The sequence below is a fragment of the Coturnix japonica genome, chromosome 13, assembly GCF_001577835.2.
Source record: "Coturnix japonica isolate 7356 chromosome 13, Coturnix japonica 2.1, whole genome shotgun sequence".
Classification (NCBI taxonomy): domain Eukaryota; kingdom Metazoa; phylum Chordata; class Aves; order Galliformes; family Phasianidae; genus Coturnix; species Coturnix japonica.
The window spans coordinates 15,224,275-15,234,345 of record NC_029528.1 but is presented as its reverse complement, the minus strand read 5'-3'; the positions used below and the strand labels follow the sequence as shown (position 1 = coordinate 15,234,345).

The 10,071-nt window shown below is 58.3% G+C and overlaps 1 long non-coding RNA gene across 1 annotated transcript; it reads right to left on the bottom strand.

The window, feature by feature from the left end:
• Nucleotides 1-321: 321 nt before the first annotated feature.
• On the bottom strand, nt 322-3,461 carry LOC107320492. The gene is made up of 2 exons (XR_001558283.2): nt 2,778-3,461; nt 322-726 (listed from the first exon to the last, which is right to left on the bottom strand). It is a non-coding gene; the product is annotated as an uncharacterized LOC107320492 (long non-coding RNA).
• Nucleotides 3,462-10,071: the final 6,610 nt, after the last annotated feature.

Genomic DNA, 10,071 nt, shown 5'->3' with positions numbered 1-10,071 from the left:
CCTTCACTGACTGCCAACTAGAAGCACCCCACAAGTTAAAAGCAGCCGTTCTCCATGTGCTGTCCTTGCCCTGTAGCCCTGCAAGCATTCCTGAGGCCCAAGCCCTGCAGAGGCAGCCAGCACCCTGCCCCACATCGCTCCTCACCACTGCACATCCCACCCGACCACTGCATCACCCAACTTGGTGGGTGCCCCCACCTGAGCCGCAGCCCCAGGCAGATCCCAGCCTTCCTCCCACCCTGCAGCCCCCTGCTCCGTGTATTCAGCTGTTTTTCTGATACGGTGCCAGTCGCAACACATGGGAACCAAGCTTTCGAGATCTTCCATAAGCTCAAACAACTTTACTTTAGCACATTGTCTACAGCCTCAAACCTACGGGCTGAGACCAGCAGGGCTTCCACAAAATATCTGGTAAGGTAAGTGGTAGTTTGACACGATGCAGAATGAAATGATTGAGTCTGTCCACCTTTCCAGCTCCCACTTGTTTCCTGGCTGAACACAAAACCTTAAGGGCAGCATTAGATGTTATTTCTGATTCACCAGGATTTGGAGAGAATGCTTCCCTCACAGCTCCCAGCATCGTCTGTGTTGATGCGGCTCCTGATTGCAGCTGGTCACATTTCCAGGAATTTCCACATTCAATGTGAACCCTTGGTTTCTTTCTGGGAGTTTCCCTTCCCTTACGAAACTTTTGCTGTTCTCCTCCTGCTGGTAATGGAAAATCAGCTGGAAGAGAGGAGGTAAGAATGATCAGCATCTTCAGGAATCAATGTCTGCAACATGTTTCGTGTTGGGACTACTCCCTTTCTCCCAGTGACTAATTCCTTCTCTTTCTTCCTTAGGAAGCCATGTTCATTTCCTCTGGGCCTGCTCTCCATCCCAGCCCTCCCCCAGCTGCCAGCCATGCGATCTGGAAGCAAATCTGGAACATCACCTTCAGGAATCACACCTGCACAAAGTCCCAGGCCCCTCCTCCCCAAGACTCCTCCTGCCCATCCAGCTGCGTGACAGCAGCTCTCAGCCTGCTCATGGGCGCTATCCCTGCCATGTCCCCGTGAGTTGCCTGCAAGGTTCCAGGGACATCACTCAGCTCCTGACAGGTGACCTTGATCTCAGCCCTGACCTTTGCAACAAGCCCCACAAGCACTCGTGGGGCTCCTTGAGGTGCTCAGCACCACAGCAGAGTGGTCTGGCTTGGAAGCATCTCCTACCTTTGGGAAGCCCTGGGTGGAGCACCCTGTCACCAGGCCCAAAAACCATAACCAAGGCTGGCTGCTGTGCCTCCCACCTGTCCATCTCCTGTGACCTGGCTGCATGTAGGCCCCAGTATCTCCTCTCCAATAAGACTCACAACCCCACACTGCATCCCTCTGGTGTTTGCAGACCATCCATCCCAGCCCTGCTCTTCCTGGCTCACCTGCTGTCCAACTTCTCCCACTCAGGCTAGGTGTGGGCACCAGCTCTGCCCATGTTGTCCCTCAGGGACCAGCCCTGAATGTGCTCCATCACCTCCTGCCTCCTCTTCCCTCCTCCTTCCCCAGAGCCCTGTGTTCAAGGCTGGCCCTGTATCCAGCCATGAGGCTCCAGCGTCACGACGGGATTCTGGCATCACAAGAGGGCTCTGCATCACCCAGCCCTACAGGAGGACACGGCTGTGCCCCACAGCCCCACACCCAGCCCGAGCCCCACTGCAGTCAGCCCCTCCCTCAGATGGAGGCCTTCCCAGGGCGCTGCAGGGATGAGCACCACCAATAGCACGAGGTTCCCAGAGAAGGTAACGTCCCCCTAATTAAGATAAATACTAATTAAGTCTGGGACTTTCAAAGAAGCCCTGGGAGCAGAGACTCCAACACCCGTTGAATTTCAATGGAGACGAGACACCTGACTCCAGAAAAACCCGGCCTCTGATATTAAGCTTAAATGGGCCCTTCTCTAACGTTGATATATCGCCGCTGTGCAGCTCCGAGCTCCTTCCCGTATATCCGAGCACACATCCACGTTCTGGAAATGCTAATGAGCAGCTTCAGGAGGGCAGCAGAGAACAGGCTGGATGTCAGATGCCCCATCAGCCGGTGCCATTAGCTGGCAGCAGATCGTGTGTGGCAGCAGCGGAGCCCTGGGTACTTTGTGCATCCTCTCTGCTGGCAGGGCTGCCTCCCCTCCTCATCCTCCCTGGCTGCTGGGTGCTCATGTTGGCCAGCCCCAATCTGCACTGCCCAGGGCGAGCAAAGCAAAGGGACACTGTGCACCCCAATGTGCTCGGTGCACAGAGGGATGCTCTGTGACCACCAGGCAGCCCCGCAGGCACAGGAGGTGTCCTTCACCCCTCGGGCCTACAGAAGGACCTCGTGGGCTCGGTGGGTTTGCAGAGGACATGGCGCTGGGGGCACCAACCCCTCGATGCGGGAGCACAGAGCACAACGTGCACTGGGGCCGTGGAGCCGTGTGGGAAGCCCAGACCATGAGACCCCGCAGCCGAGCGCCACATGTCCAGCTGGCTGCGGCCCAGCATTGTGACGAGCCCCGCTCTCAGGCCGTTTGCCAGCCCCGAGGTCTGACAAACACAACCCCTCTGTCCTGTCCCTGCCCCGCGCCTGGTTCGTATTAAGCCTCCCCGCCCCCCCCGGGCAGGGCAGCGCCGAGGTGCGACCCGCGGGCGCCCTGTGCGGAGCGGGGACCTTCCCGTCCCCCATTCACTTTAGCAATTAGAGGGTTAAGTTTCCTCCCGGCCTCGCTGCATTAACTGGAAAGGAATGAAGTGTCAGGCATGTTCTCACCACAGCAGGCTGTTGGAAAGCAACTCCCTTCTCCACGCACACACACCTCCCACTGCTGCGACCAAATTATTTTCTATCCTCCAGAGACCCAGTATGCCAGACAAAATCTGCAGCGTGACTCTGATTCATTGCAAAAGGATGCAGATGTAATATTCCCCTTTTCGCCGTGCTCCTCGCACGCTCATTCTCGCGGCGTCGCGGCGGTTCCAGTTTTGCAGCTCTGCCGTGCCCGGCATTATTTGTTCTGTCTCCGCCGCCCCTCGCTGACCCCTGGCCCCGTCCTTTTTGCCGGCTCCATCGCAGCCCGGCGGCTCAGCCCCATCTCCCGCCCGCAAACAGGCGCTCTCCTCATCGCGCTAATTAGCCGAGTGTTTGGAAGTAAATCGCTATGATTGGTGGTAATTTCCTGGCTGAAGGGGTAATTATTTGTTTCAAACGGGCTGCAAAATAACCCCTGTAAGGTGAGATAGGAAACTAAATTCAAAAGAGGTTTCCTATTCCCACTAAGCGGGATTGAAAACTGGTTTGAAATTCCTTTTTTTATTTATAGTACATGGTATCCATGGAAACCTACAGAGGAGGTCATGGTAGCTAGGCCTCCGCTTCACCCTGCTCAGGGGATTACCGCTGCACAGTGCTACGCAGCCGTGTAAGAAAGTAGATTCACAATTCCCCTCCAACAGCCCCCCCGGCCCTGCCCGCGCCTCCCGCAGGGCAGCCGGCAGCCTGCGATCAGCGGCCACGGCGGCTCTGCCCGCAGCCCCACTGCAGCCAGCACTGCAACCTCACTGCAGCCAGCACTGCAACACTGCAGCCAGCACTGCATCAACACTGCAGCCAGCACTGCATCAACACTGCAGCCAGCACTGCATCAACACTGCAGCCAGCACTGCATCAACACTGCAGCCAGCACTGCATCCCCACTGCATCCAACACTGCATCCCCACTGCAGCCAGCACTGCATCAACACTGCAGCCAGCACTGCATCAACACTGCAGCCAGAGCTGAATCCCCGCTGCAGCCCCTCTGTGGCCCCACTGCAACTCTGCTGCAGCCACAGCTGCATCGTCTCTGCATCCACTCTGTGTCCCCACTGTGTCCCTACTGTGTCCTCCCTATGTCCCCTCTGCATCCCCTCTGGGCTCCTGTGGTGAAGGAGGATCCTGATGTAGCAGGTCGTTGCTCTTAGTGCTGGAGGTACAGCCCAGCTGCAGCCCGGCCTGCACCCAGCATGGCATGCAGTGCAGCAGTGGGCTCACAGTGCCAGCTCGCTCCCTGTGCCATGAGGTCTGGATCATGCCCTGGACACACCACCCCTGCAGCAGACACACAGTGCTGTGAGACACGGAGTCTGTGACCTTCACTCCTTCCCTTCTCCCTGCACGCTGCTGTCCCTTTGCCAGCACACTCACTGCTCCGCACCTTTATGGAAAACTGGAGGCTGAGAGCATCCAAATGGGGAGAACACAGAACTGTCCTTAGAAATGACTGATGCTGAAGCCATCACAGGCGTGGCAAATCCAACTGCTCTTATCAACCACCTCTTCTGGTACATCACCAAAAGCTCCATCCTGGCACAGCACCCCACACTGCTCACCCCACGGCCAGTGGTTTTCCAGCACTAACCACACTTTTGTGCCAACCACGATGTGCTCTCGGCTATAGCAAGTACAGTCAATCAATCTCTCCTCCTCCAATGAGCAGAAGGGAAGCGATGTTTTCCATACTCCCCCAGCTCTCCACTCCTCACGCTCTCCATCAGGCGCTCAGCAAGTTCACAAGGGCAGCCAGCACTCGGTTTCCTTGGTCACGCACAGCAGCTTGCCCTCCTGGAGTAATAAAAACAAATGACACGGCGTTGTTTGTTGTCAGGGCTCTTGGTGGAGAGAGGGTTTGGGGGAAGGAAGTGTGTGTGGGCCCAAGTTCTCTCTTGAAGAGGTGGAGGAGAAGTTGCCAGCAGACGGTATTTGTCGATAGATGTAATGGTGGAGTCAGCTGGAGAGGATGAGCAAGGAGTTAGAGGTACTGAGGGTCGCGGAGCTGAGAGGAGTGTGCCCATGTGTAGGGCTGGGGCTGCAGGAACAGCCCTGGGTGTGATCATGGGAGAGGTGGGACCATGTCCGTGTCACAACCCAGTTAGACGTGGCTGGGTCACAGCCTGGAACATGGCGCTGAATGCAGAACAGAAGGGTTTTCATTGTAGGATGCCACTTGTGGCGCGATTAACCCACACTTGTGACCATAGCCAGAGTCTGCCCCACTGACAGAACCTCCACACCGACACCGCTGTGTGCACTCAGATATCTGCAGGCATGGGCACGAAGCCTGTGCCATTCCCACACGTCCTCAGCGCCTCCCAGCACACAGCTGTGCCCCCATCAGCAGGGCAGGAGCCCAGAGCCCTGCGCAGAGCCTGAGCTGTGCTGTGTGGGGTCCTCCCAACGCCTGCACAGCTTTGCAGTGACCCAGCCCTGCCTGCCCTGCAGCACAGCACCCCACGAGCACCCCACGAGCACCCCACGAGCACCCCATGAGCACCCCACTGCCAGCCCCAAGTGCTCTGCGGGCAGCCAGCCGCAGCACGCCGTGCCTGCAGGACCTCACCATCTGGCTGCTGATTCAGCCGCCAGCCCCCGCACGGTGACGCTCTGCAGGAGGGAGGGCTGGCAGCACCTTTATCTTTATCTTTAGCTGCGTTTCTCCTTTTTTCCCCCCTTCAATTTATTTTTTAACCGGGAGATATCCCACCCTTTTTATAGCTCTAAACTTGAGAGTGATTGGATGACAGTGTACAGGGCTCCTCCCATGGGCAGGTGGGTCGAGGAACCCAAAGGAGAAGCTTCCAGTTTTCACAGCCCTAAAGGTCATCTCATAAAGCCACTCACAAAACCGAGGTGGGTTTTGGGCTTCTGAGTCCTTAGGAGCCTGGAGCCACCCTCAGTGCACTGTGGTGTGCATGGAGCCTCCCTGTTGCTGTGCTGTAGCATCTGCTGGGGACAGGGAATGCTCCCCACGTGGGCACATCCACGCAGGTTTGGAGGCCATGGCCGTGGCAGTGGGTGCTGTGCTGGCTGTTGCAGCATTTAGCTGTTGCCCAGATATGGAGCTGGATCTCTTTGGTCAAATTCTCCCCAATAAGCTGCAGATCCACCTTCCCAAACCCTTCTGCAGGATTTATGAGGACTGGGTCCGCTCCAGTTCTCCTTCTGCATCAAAGTGATGATTTAACTAATTGATGATCTAATTTCAGGCTGGAACTGAAACTAACCTGCCGATTTGTGAATCTGACCTCGGTGCAGATTAACAGCAGCAGCAGTTAGCATTAGTTTAACGGCACTCCCAGCTGCTTCTGCTTTGGTGACGCCTTCCCCTGCTCTGCTCTTGCTTTTCTCATTGTATCGATGGTGCAGTTATAGCGGTGAGCAGGGATGGGCTGCGCTCAGCTCCGAGCATCTCCAGGGGGTGCCCCTGGCTGCAGATGTCACTGTCATAACCTTTGGCAGCAAATGCCAGCTTTGAAGCAGGCAGGGGAGCTGATCTCGCTGGAAAATACCGCGGGCAAAACAAGGGAAGGTTCCGCTCTGCGGCAGCTCCAAGGTCACACGGACGCATGGGTCAGCAGCAGGAGGTGGGGGAGGTGGGAGCGGCTGAGCGGGGGCTGCCGCCCGCTGTGGGCTGAGACCCGCGGTGCTGGGGCAGCTGGCAGCAGCTTTGGGGAGCTGGGATCCATAATGCCATGCCTCGCTTACAAGCATGTGCACTGCTGCAGATATGTGCACACACACATATTCGTGCACACACGCTCCTGCTCACCCATCCAAACCCACTTCACACACATGAACGCCCACATATATGTGTGTGCCTGCAGTTGTCCACAGGAGCTGTGCTTGCAGGCTGGGGGCTGCATCTGTTCCCTGTCCTCCCAGGACCCCACAAATCTCGATGCTGCATGGCAGCTCCTGGCTCAGCCCATGCCCAAAGCAGGGCTTTGCAGAGCCCTCCACCAAGCACCGGACCCCATTAAGTGGGACTCACCACTCAACCTGCTGACCCTGCTGCAGAGCTGCCTCCTGGCACTGCAGCTGGGATTGCTTGTCTGCAACTGGGAGGAACCGAGCGGTGCAGTGGGCCCTGCACGAGCTGCAACTGCAGGAGGAGCACAAGCTGCAGGAGGGGAGAGCTCAGCACTGTGCATGTCTGCACATGCATGGCCGGGTCCTGCCAGCGGGCGCAGCATCCCGGCTGATTTCTGCTTGGAAGAGCCGGAGCTGCTTCCCCACACCAGGCTGGGGTCACCCTGTGTGAAAAGACCCGTGGGGCTGCGTCCTGCTGCAGAGCTGGGTCCTGCCGTGGGGCTGAGTCGTGCCATGGGGTTGTGCCCCGCGAGGGCAGCAGGCAGCTCCCAGCGGGGCTCCTGCAGCAAAGCACCGAGAAGGCGAAAGCAGCTCAGGCTGCAAAGATCGCCGCTGGGGCGGGGGGATGGCTGCGGGCTAATAATATTCCATGTCTCATTATGCTGCGTATTAAGCTGAAATTTGCAGATGCTCTAATCACCGCGAGGCATTCTGCACACACAGCCTCTCTGCAGCCCGGCAGCTCTGTGCAAACACCGGAGGAGCGGCCCCGCTAACTGTCCTGCCACATGGTGTCCTGGAATCTTTACAGACCATTTCACCTTCACAAATAGCCTTGGAAATGTCGGCACACCGGCAGCCCCCGCGCTCGGCAGATAGTTCAGCCGCCCCCTCACAGCTCCCCGGCCCCGGGAGCCTTTTTTCCCATCACACCGTGCAAATGGTTCTCCGGAATTTGCGCCGGGCGAAGCGCCGCGCATCCAACGCGCTCCGTGCCCCGGGCTCCTGCCTGAACCGCTCGGGGTGTTTCGTCCCTCTCTGCATCTCTCTTTCAAAATGGTTTTCTTTTCTTTCCCCAGATCCCTGCACTTCTCACAGGCACGTGGGAAGGAGCCGAGGGGAGCAGTGTGGGCAGTGAGGGGTTAATGGCAGCCCGTCCCTGCTGCTTTTTCCAGGCCTGGCTGCGCCATCCTTCTTGGCAGGGGCTTCAGGCTGAGCTGAGCACGAGAACGTGGAGAGCCCCCGCACATCGCGGGGAGCAGCACCAGGAACAAGGCAGCTCTGCAGCTCTGCAGGCAGGTGGGAACCCCCTCCCTCTACAGCTGCACTGCTGCTCCAGGCATGTGTGCGTGCACATTCACTGCAGTTAGTAATGGGGGGAATGTCGCTCTGTGCAGGCAAAAGGTGAGGTGTGGGGGTGGCCCCGCTGCCCACAGCCCTTCGCTCTCCATCCATTTGCACCTGGCAATCCATGCCAACACCCAACCCCAAATCCTCCACTGGGGTTAGTGGACTCCCAGGGATGGCTGCGGTGGGCAGTGGAGTACAGGTCCCTTTTCAGGCCAATTTGGAGTGCCCTGTGGATGGGTTGATACCACAGTATGAGACAGGAGCTGGGCTGTGGCACTGCCGTCCCATGCCACTCATCCCTCACCCGTCAGCTCCACAGGCACATCACTGCCCCTCAGGCCATGCCACCCTCCTCCTTGTATCTCTCCACCTCAGGGGTTGCACAGAAACAGCCCAAGCACCCTCAGACCCAGCACTTCAAGAGCAGAGAGCAACATGCCCCAGCCTGGGCAGCATTGGACAACGTCTGCTTTGCACAAACACAGCCCCTGCAAGAAGGAACAGAAGGGCAGGAATGATGTAAAAGGAGAATAAACCCCTCCTTCCGTAGGGCTGTGTCCTTGCCCAGAGGAATAATTGCCTATTGCACGAGCTGATGGGGGTGAGCAACAGACCACCTCGAGCAGAGATAGCATCACTTATGAATGCGGCATTCGCCATCGGACCAGCCGCACACAGAAAGAAGCAGGGGCCGGGGGCACATGGCAGCGCTTTCAGAGCCAGTTAATGGCGCGCTGCTCACGTCCCTCGCAGCCTGCTGTGTGCTGCCAGGGCAGCTCCGCACCGAGCTCCAGCCCAGCACCACGCACTGCCCTCCCCACCACGTCCCACCATGACGGCGGTGCTGGGGAAGCAGTGCGGAGCTCTCCCCCTTCCCGCGGGCAGAGACCGAAATGTGTTGGGCTGGAAACCTCCCAAGAGCAGCTCCCTCCTGAGCTCTGCTGCTGCTTCCTGTTCTCGGGGGCAGGAAATACCAAGCAAACAGCTCCATGCATGACTTCAAAACTTCCACTTCCAGCACCGGCTGCAAGGCAAAGATGGAGCAGCCCCCTTTATCCCCCTGGTCCCCCTCTGCCCCTCGAAAAAGTTCCTTCAAGACACTAACACGGAGCTCAGAGGGCTGCCAGCCCCCATGATCTTCATTTGCTTTTGCTCTCTGCCTCCACTTGGAGCCAGGCGAATGCATGTATTAATAACTGCAGAAAATGAGGCCGTGCAACGAGCGGTGCGAGGCTGCTGCATGTTGTGCTTGTGAGCATGGCCGGCAGAGCAGAGCTGCCCTCTTGGTCCCCCACTGCTGTCATTGTGGCCTGCACACCGCAAGCTTTGCAGGAGAAAGGTGTGCAGGGAACAAGTGGAGCCTGGCGGGGGGGGTCACCGCCCCACTTGCCTGCCATGAGCTCCCTGCACTGCTCAGCATCTCTGCTCTTGGCCCGGGTGGGGATGGAGGCAGCTGCTCCTGGCGCCGGCGCTCATCTCCACCAGGCGCTGAGCCATCTGCCTGGCAGGGCCAGCCACACCTGCTGGGAAGGAGACAGAAGCTGGGCAACCTCCCCACCTCTGCAGCTTTTCGGCTGGCAGCATCAGCCGGCAGCTCCGGGAGGGCTCGGCTGTGTGCACAAAGGGAGGAGAGATAAAGGAGTGGGAGTCTGGGCCTGAGATATGGCCTCACCCAGCAAAGCACCTGGACAGTGGATCCCCCCCTGCATGAGGCTCCTGGGGCTGCAGTGGCAGGGCTGGCAGCTGCCCTGGGTGCACAGCAGTGCCACGATGTTCATGGCCTCTTTCATTCAACTGCACCAAGAACTGCAGGAGTCAGAGACGTGCCAGACTCATCTCCATCTCCTTGTGCCCAGGGGACAGCACAGCACCCAGTGCATTGGCTGCAGTGCTGGGACACTTCCCCTGATGGAAGGAACTCGAGTCTCCTGGCCTCTGGGGTAGTAGAAATGATGAAGAGCATCTCCAGACACAGCGCTGTGTCCCAGCCATGGGATGGGGTGGCCAGCACGGAGAGAAGTCTCCTGCAGCCCACAGTCCTCCAGGCCCCAGCACCAGCATGCAGAGCCCTTCCCAACCATCCCATGAAC